General features: G+C 55.7%; 3 non-coding genes across 3 annotated transcripts in view; all 3 read right to left on the bottom strand.

The window, feature by feature from the left end:
- The window catches only part of LOC126150119 (large subunit ribosomal RNA), a 4,230-nt gene extending 2,634 nt beyond the window's left edge, over positions 1 to 1,596 (bottom strand). The window contains exon 1 of the ribosomal RNA XR_007531319.1: positions 1 to 1,596. This exon is cut by the window's left edge and continues 2,634 nt beyond it. This is a non-coding gene — a ribosomal RNA (large subunit ribosomal RNA).
- Positions 1,597 to 1,785: 189 nt separating this feature from the next.
- Positions 1,786 to 1,941, bottom strand: LOC126150121 (5.8S ribosomal RNA). Its single transcript, XR_007531321.1, has one exon. It is a non-coding gene; the product is annotated as a 5.8S ribosomal RNA (ribosomal RNA).
- Positions 1,942 to 2,292: 351 nt separating this feature from the next.
- LOC126150115 (small subunit ribosomal RNA) lies at positions 2,293 to 4,204 on the bottom strand. Its single transcript, XR_007531316.1, has one exon. It is a non-coding gene; the product is annotated as a small subunit ribosomal RNA (ribosomal RNA).
- Between the last annotated feature and the right edge of the window lie 3,296 nt (positions 4,205 to 7,500).

Here is a 7,500-nt window from a genome sequence, read left to right as displayed (position 1 = left end):
TCCGACTTCCATGGCCACCGTCCTGCTGTCTTAAGCAACCAACGCCTTTCATGGTTTCCCATGAGCGTCGATTCGGGCGCCTTAACTCGGCGTTTGGTTCATCCCACAGCGCCAGTTCTGCTTACAAAAGTGGCCCACTTGGCACTCCGATCCGAGTCGTTTGCTCGCGGCTTCAGCATATCAAGCAAGCCGGAGATCTCACCCATTTAAAGTTTGAGAATAGGTTGAGGTCGTTTCGGCCCCAAGGCCTCTAATCATTCGCTTTACCGGATGAGACTCGTACGAGCACCAGCTATCCTGAGGGAAACTTCGGAGGGAACCAGCTACTAGATGGTTCGATTAGTCTTTCGCCCCTATACCCAGCTCCGACGATCGATTTGCACGTCAGAATCGCTACGGACCTCCATCAGGGTTTCCCCTGACTTCGTCCTGGCCAGGCATAGTTCACCATCTTTCGGGTCCCAACGTGTACGCTCTAGGTGCGCCTCACCTCGCAATGAGACGAGACGCCCCGGGAGTGCGGAGGCCGCCGCCCCGTGAAGGGCGGGGAAGCCCCATCCTCCCTCGGCCCGCGCAAGGCGAGACCTTCACTTTCATTACGCCTTTAGGTTTCGTACAGCCCAATGACTCGCGCACATGTTAGACTCCTTGGTCCGTGTTTCAAGACGGGTCGTGAAATTGTCCAAAGCTGAAGCGCCGCTGACGGGAGCGATTATTCCGCCCGAGAGCATCCCGAGCCAACAGCGGCGCGGGTCCGGGGCCGGGCCAGGTAGGTCCGTCATCCGGGAAGAACCGCGCGCGCTTGCCGGGAGCCCGAGCGCCCAAAGGGGCGAATTCGACTCCTCCAGATATACCGCCGAGCAGCCAGCCAGGACACCGGGGCTCTGCCCAACAGACGCGAACCGAGGGCCCGCGGAAGGACAAGGCTGCGCACCCGGGCCGTAGGCCCGGCACCCAGCGGGTCGCGACGTCCTACTAGGGGAGAAGTGCGGCCCACCGCACACCGGAACGGGCCCCCACCCCGCGGCGAGTGGAAAGGCAACCGGACACGACCCCGCCGCGGATTGCTCCGCGCGGGGCGGCCGGCCCCATCTGCCGAGGGCGGGAGCCAGTGGCCGGATGGGCGTGAATCTCACCCGTTCGACCTTTCGGACTTCTCACGTTTACCCCAGAACGTTTCACGTACTTTTGAACTCTCTCTTCAAAGTTCTTTTCAACTTTCCCTCACGGTACTTGTTCGCTATCGGTCTCGTGGTCATATTTAGTCTCAGATGGAGTTTACCACCCACTTGGAGCTGCACTCTCAAGCAACCCGACTCGAAGGAGAGGTCCCGCCGACGCTCGCACCGGCCGCTACGGGCCTGGCACCCTCTACGGGCCGTGGCCTCATTCAAGTTGGACTTGGGCTCGGCGCGAGGCGTCGGGGTAGTGGACCCTCCCAAACACCACATGCCACGACAGGCGGCAGCCTGCGGGGTTCGGTGCTGGACTCTTCCCTGTTCGCTCGCCGCTACTGGGGGAATCCTTGTTAGTTTCTTTTCCTCCGCTTAGTAATATGCTTAAATTCAGCGGGTAGTCTCGCCTGCTCTGAGGTCGTTGTACGAGGTGTCGCACGCCACACCGCCAGCCGGCTGTGCACGCTACCGAGAAAGTACCGGTATGCGAACCGCCAGGCGACGGGGCGCGCATCGCACGTTTGAGGAGACGCGGCCGGCCCCACAGGCGGCCACGACACTCCCAGGTCTCCGAAGCGGGACAAACGCCGCGCGCTTCAGTATACGTAGCCGACCCTCAGCCAGACGTGGCCCGGGAACGGAATCCATGGACCGCAATGTGCGTTCGAAACGTCGATGTTCATGTGTCCTGCAGTTCACAATGTCGACGCGCAATTTGCTGCGTTCTTCATCGACCCACGAGCCGAGTGATCCACCGTCCTGGGTGATCTTTTTCATTTAGTTTCCACTGTCTCTTTCAAGACAGTTGCATAGGCGGGACTGAGGCGTTTGACGGCCCCTGTTCCAGCATTCCTGTGTCCAACGGCCTCACGGCCGATGGGCGTCGTACGGCTCCACACCGGAGCGGACAGGCACTCGGGCGAAAGTCATTCAAAACCGGCGCGAGGCGCCAGGTGCCGCAGGCCAGCCGCTCCAGAGCTTCAGCGCTCGTACCACACAACATTTCCGTTAGTTTTGAGAGGCACGCGTGGTTCCGCACGCGGCGCACGGCTGCTGCCGTACAGGTAGCGTGTTGCGCGACACGACACGCACATCGAAAGACATGCAGTCTAGTCGGTAATGATCCTTCCGCAGGTTCACCTACGGAAACCTTGTTACGACTTTTACTTCCTCTAAATGATCAAGTTTGGTCATCTTTCCGGTAGCATCGGCAACGACAGAGTCGATGCCGCGTACCAGTCCGAAGACCTCACTAAATCATTCAATCGGTAGTAGCGACGGGCGGTGTGTACAAAGGGCAGGGACGTAATCAACGCGAGCTTATGACTCGCGCTTACTGGGAATTCCTCGTTCATGGGGAACAATTGCAAGCCCCAATCCCTAGCACGAAGGAGGTTCAGCGGGTTACCCCGACCTTTCGGCCTAGGAAGACACGCTGATTCCTTCAGTGTAGCGCGCGTGCGGCCCAGAACATCTAAGGGCATCACAGACCTGTTATTGCTCAATCTCGTGCGGCTAGAAGCCGCCTGTCCCTCTAAGAAGAAAAGTAATCGCTGACAGCACGAAGGATGTCACGCGACTAGTTAGCAGGCTAGAGTCTCGTTCGTTATCGGAATTAACCAGACAAATCGCTCCACCAACTAAGAACGGCCATGCACCACCACCCACCGAATCAAGAAAGAGCTATCAATCTGTCAATCCTTCCGGTGTCCGGGCCTGGTGAGGTTTCCCGTGTTGAGTCAAATTAAGCCGCAGGCTCCACTCCTGGTGGTGCCCTTCCGTCAATTCCTTTAAGTTTCAGCTTTGCAACCATACTTCCCCCGGAACCCAAAAGCTTTGGTTTCCCGGAGGCTGCCCGCCGAGTCATCGGAGGAACTGCGGCGGATCGCTGGCTGGCATCGTTTATGGTTAGAACTAGGGCGGTATCTGATCGCCTTCGAACCTCTAACTTTCGTTCTTGATTAATGAAAACATACTTGGCAAATGCTTTCGCTTCTGTTCGTCTTGCGACGATCCAAGAATTTCACCTCTAACGTCGCAATACGAATGCCCCCGCCTGTCCCTATTAATCATTACCTCGGGTTCCGAAAACCAACAAAATAGAACCGAGGTCCTATTCCATTATTCCATGCACACAGTATTCAGGCGGGCTTGCCTGCTTTTAAGCACTCTAATTTGTTCAAAGTAAACGTGCCGGCCCACCCAGACACTCAATAAAGAGCACCTTGGTAGGATTTCAACGGGGTCCGCCTCGGGACGCACGAACACGCACGAGGCGGTCGCACGCCTTCGGCTCGCCCCACCGGCAGGACGTCCCACGATACATGCCAGTTAAACACCGACGGGCGGTGAACCAACAGCGTGGGGACACAAATCCAACTACGAGCTTTTTAACCGCAACAACTTTAATATACGCTATTGGAGCTGGAATTACCGCGGCTGCTGGCACCAGACTTGCCCTCCAATAGATACTCGTTAAAGGATTTAAAGTGTACTCATTCCGATTACGGGGCCTCGGATGAGTCCCGTATCGTTATTTTTCGTCACTACCTCCCCGTGCCGGGAGTGGGTAATTTGCGCGCCTGCTGCCTTCCTTGGATGTGGTAGCCGTTTCTCAGGCTCCCTCTCCGGAATCGAACCCTGATTCCCCGTTACCCCGTTACAACCATGGTAGGCGCAGAACCTACCATCGACAGTTGATAAGGCAGACATTTGAAAGATGCGTCGCCGGTACGAGGACCGTGCGATCAGCCCAAAGTTATTCAGAGTCACCAAGGCAAACGGACCGGACGAGCCGACCGATTGGTTTTGATCTAATAAAAGCGTCCCTTCCATCTCTGGTCGGGACTCTGTTTGCATGTATTAGCTCTAGAATTACCACAGTTATCCAAGTAACGTGGGTACGATCTAAGGAACCATAACTGATTTAATGAGCCATTCGCGGTTTCACCTTAATGCGGCTTGTACTGAGACATGCATGGCTTAATCTTTGAGACAAGCATATGACTACTGGCAGGATCAACCAGGGAGCTGCGTCAACTAGAGCTGAGCAGCCGGCCGCCCGGGAGTGTGTCCCGGGGGCCCGCGCGAACACGCAAGCGTCCGCTCAATTATTCTGCAAACAGGAGGAGGCTGGGCTCCCCTGCACAATACACCTCGAAACCCTCTCAGGTCCCGGCGGCGCGCAGCGCCGTCCTAAGTACTTGGTCGGGTTCGAGAGAGGCGCAATCGCCCGGAGTTAGGCGAGTAGACGCTTTAGGTGCGACCACCCGTGCTCCCAACTGAGCTTGCCGCTGCCGACAGAGGCCCGGGAGCGTGCTGTCGTGGCATTGCCGGCGGGAGACAACACGCGCCACCTACGGTGACCGGGCAGCTCCAACGCCAGCGCCACAGAAGGGCAAAGGCCCCACGTGGGTGCCGAAGCGAACTCTCCCAGCACAGCGCACGTGCCAACACGTCCGCACAACTGCGATACAAACCACCAGCGAGAACCGCTGGGGCGACCGAGCAGCAGACGGCGTCGCGGCGCCGAGTGCCGGGCGGCGGCGCATCCTCAACGCACACAGTCCTCAATCGGACCAGCACACTGCAGATGTCCACCGCGCTTCGCACCGGGTCCGCGAGGACCCACTTTGGCTGCACGGCGCCGCGCGCAGGGTGCCCCGGCGCGCAGCTGCGCCGCCTGCCGCGTCCGTCGGCCGGCGCGCCTGCCACTGGGGCGCCCCCACCAGCCGGCTGTAGCGCGTGCGCCCACGCACCGCGCGGCCAGCACGCCGGGCGGCCCCCCCCTCACCGGCCGGGGACAGTCCCACCCACCCACAGCCGCGTATCGCTTCACACCCAGATTCACATTCACGTTCGTTGGTATGGTGGGGACCGCTTCGTAGCTGTACCGATCGTTGCCCTCACAGATGTACCTCCAGCAAGATCAACCGCACCACAACGGGTTACCAGTTGTTCATTTGCGTAACGTCACCAGTAAACGTACACGTCCATCCCCGTTTGCAAAGTCAACTATTATTGCATGCCTGCCTGTCAGGTGTCAAGACACACTACATTCGCTCACATCCACGCAACAAAATGTGCCCGACTAGAGGGCACGTGGAAGGTGCCCCCGTACATATGCGATCTCCATTGCGCGACCAACTGTCAACCGGCCTCTGTAGCATGTCGCAGATGTGGAACGCGGGGCACCGTGCTATCACATTGTGTGAGAAGAGACTACTACGTCTGCATACACGCGCCACTACATGAACAGACGGCTCATGCTGATCGCCATCCACTGCGTCCATTACTCCCACACGTCTCTATGGCGTACCACACTGCAATGCAGCTGTTATGGGGAGATGACACATAGCTGTGTACACAACATTCTGAGCCGGTTGCGGTTGGACAACAATACATTAATGTAACGTGTCATATGCCAATTACAGAGCAGGGTAAGGCACAACGTGGGTTAGGTTAAGGCACAACGTGGGTTAGGTTAAGGCACAACGTGGGGTTAGGGTTAAGGCACAACGTGGGTTAGGTTAAGGCACAACGTGGGTTAGGTTAAGCCACAACGTGGGTTAGGTTAAGCCACAACGTGGGTTAGGTTAAGGCACAACGTGGGTTAGGTTAAGGCACAACGTGGGTTAGGTTAAGGCACAACGTGGGTTAGGTTAAGGCACAACGTGGGTTAGGTTAAGGCACAACGTGGGTTAGGTAAGCCACAACGTGGGTTAGGTTAAGCCACAACGTGGGTTAGGTTAAGCCACAACGTGGGTTAGGTTAAGCCACAACGTGGGTTAGGTTAAGCCACAACGTGGGTTAGGTTAAGCCACAACGTGGGTTAGGTTAAGCCACAACGTGGGTTAGGTTAAGCCACAACGTGGGTTAGGTTAAGCCACAACGTGGGTTAGGTTAAGCCACAACGTGGGTTAGGTTAAGCCACAACGTGGGTTAGGTTAAGCCACAACGTGGGTTAGGTTAAGCCACAACGTGGGTTAGGTTAAGCCACAACGTGGGTTAGGTTAAGCCACAACGTGGGTTAGGTTAAGCCACAACGTGGGTTAGGTTAAGCCACAACGTGGGTTAGGTTAAGCCACAAACGTGGGTTAGGTTAAGCCACAACGTGGGTTAGGTTAAGCCACAACGTGGGTTAGGTTAAGCCACAACGTGGGTTAGGTTAAGGCACAACGTGGGTTAGGTTAAGGCACAACGTGGGTTAGGTTAAGGCACAACGTGGGTTAGGTTAAGGCACAACATGGGGGGTAGATTGCGGTACAAATTGCGTTACATTGCGGTGCAAATTGCGTTACATTGTGGTGCAAATTGCGTTACATTGCGGTGCAAATTGCGTTACATTGCGGTGCAAATTGCGTTACATTGCGGTGCAAATTGAGTTACATTGCGGTGCAAATTGAGTTACATTGCGGTGCAAATTGAGTTACATTGCGGTGCAAATTGAGTTACATTGCGGTGCAAATTGAGTTACATTGCGGTGCAAATTGAGTTACATTGCGGTGCAAATTGAGTTACATTGCGGTGCAAATTGAGTTACATTGCGGTGCAAATTGAGGTAGGTTAAGGTGCAACACAGGTTAGGTTAAGGTGACATAGGTTAGGTTAAGGTGACATAGGTTAGGTTAAGGTGACATAGGTTAGGTTAAGGTGACATAGGTTAGGTTAAGGTGACATAGGTTAGGTTAAGGTGACATAGGTTAGGTTAAGGTGACATAGGTTAGGTTAAGGTGACATAGGTTAGGTTAAGGTGACATAGGTTAGGTTAAGGTGACATAGGTTAGGTTAAGGTACAAACTGGGTTGTGTTATGGTACACATTGCGTTGTAGTACAGTACACGTTAGGTTTGGGTACGGTACACAATGTGGTATGGGATGGCGTGTTGTGGGGGGGGGGGGGGGGGGGGGGGGTGAGGTTCGTTGATATCGACCGTAGGACGTGGATGCCCGAGGCAGCGTCAGTGTGTCAAAGGAGTTATGTCACGTCGGGATGCGCTTTCCGCCAGTGAGAGGGGGGGGCGAGCCGTGTCTGTGGTTGCGGCAGACCTGTGTGTTTCATCCTGCCAGTGTGTTTGTGCTGTAAGACGAGGCAGTGTGGTGATGTTGGGTGCACCCCTGTGTAGGACATGTGTGGGTGTTGGTGGCTTATCTGAGCAATTGTGGTTGTCGGACGAGTGGGATATTCTGTTTTATGATTGGACCTCCTGGCCTGGTTATCATAGTCTGGTTGGTGTACTGTGGCGGATAGGATGCACCGGACGTTGGTCCATGCCGGTGCTTAATTATTGTATCTGTGTTTGTTACAGGCAGAGAGTAGTGTGTG

Source organism: Schistocerca cancellata, unplaced genomic scaffold (assembly GCF_023864275.1).
Source record: "Schistocerca cancellata isolate TAMUIC-IGC-003103 unplaced genomic scaffold, iqSchCanc2.1 HiC_scaffold_971, whole genome shotgun sequence".
NCBI classification, from domain to species: domain Eukaryota; kingdom Metazoa; phylum Arthropoda; class Insecta; order Orthoptera; family Acrididae; genus Schistocerca; species Schistocerca cancellata.
This window is presented reverse-complemented; position numbering and strand designations above follow the sequence as displayed.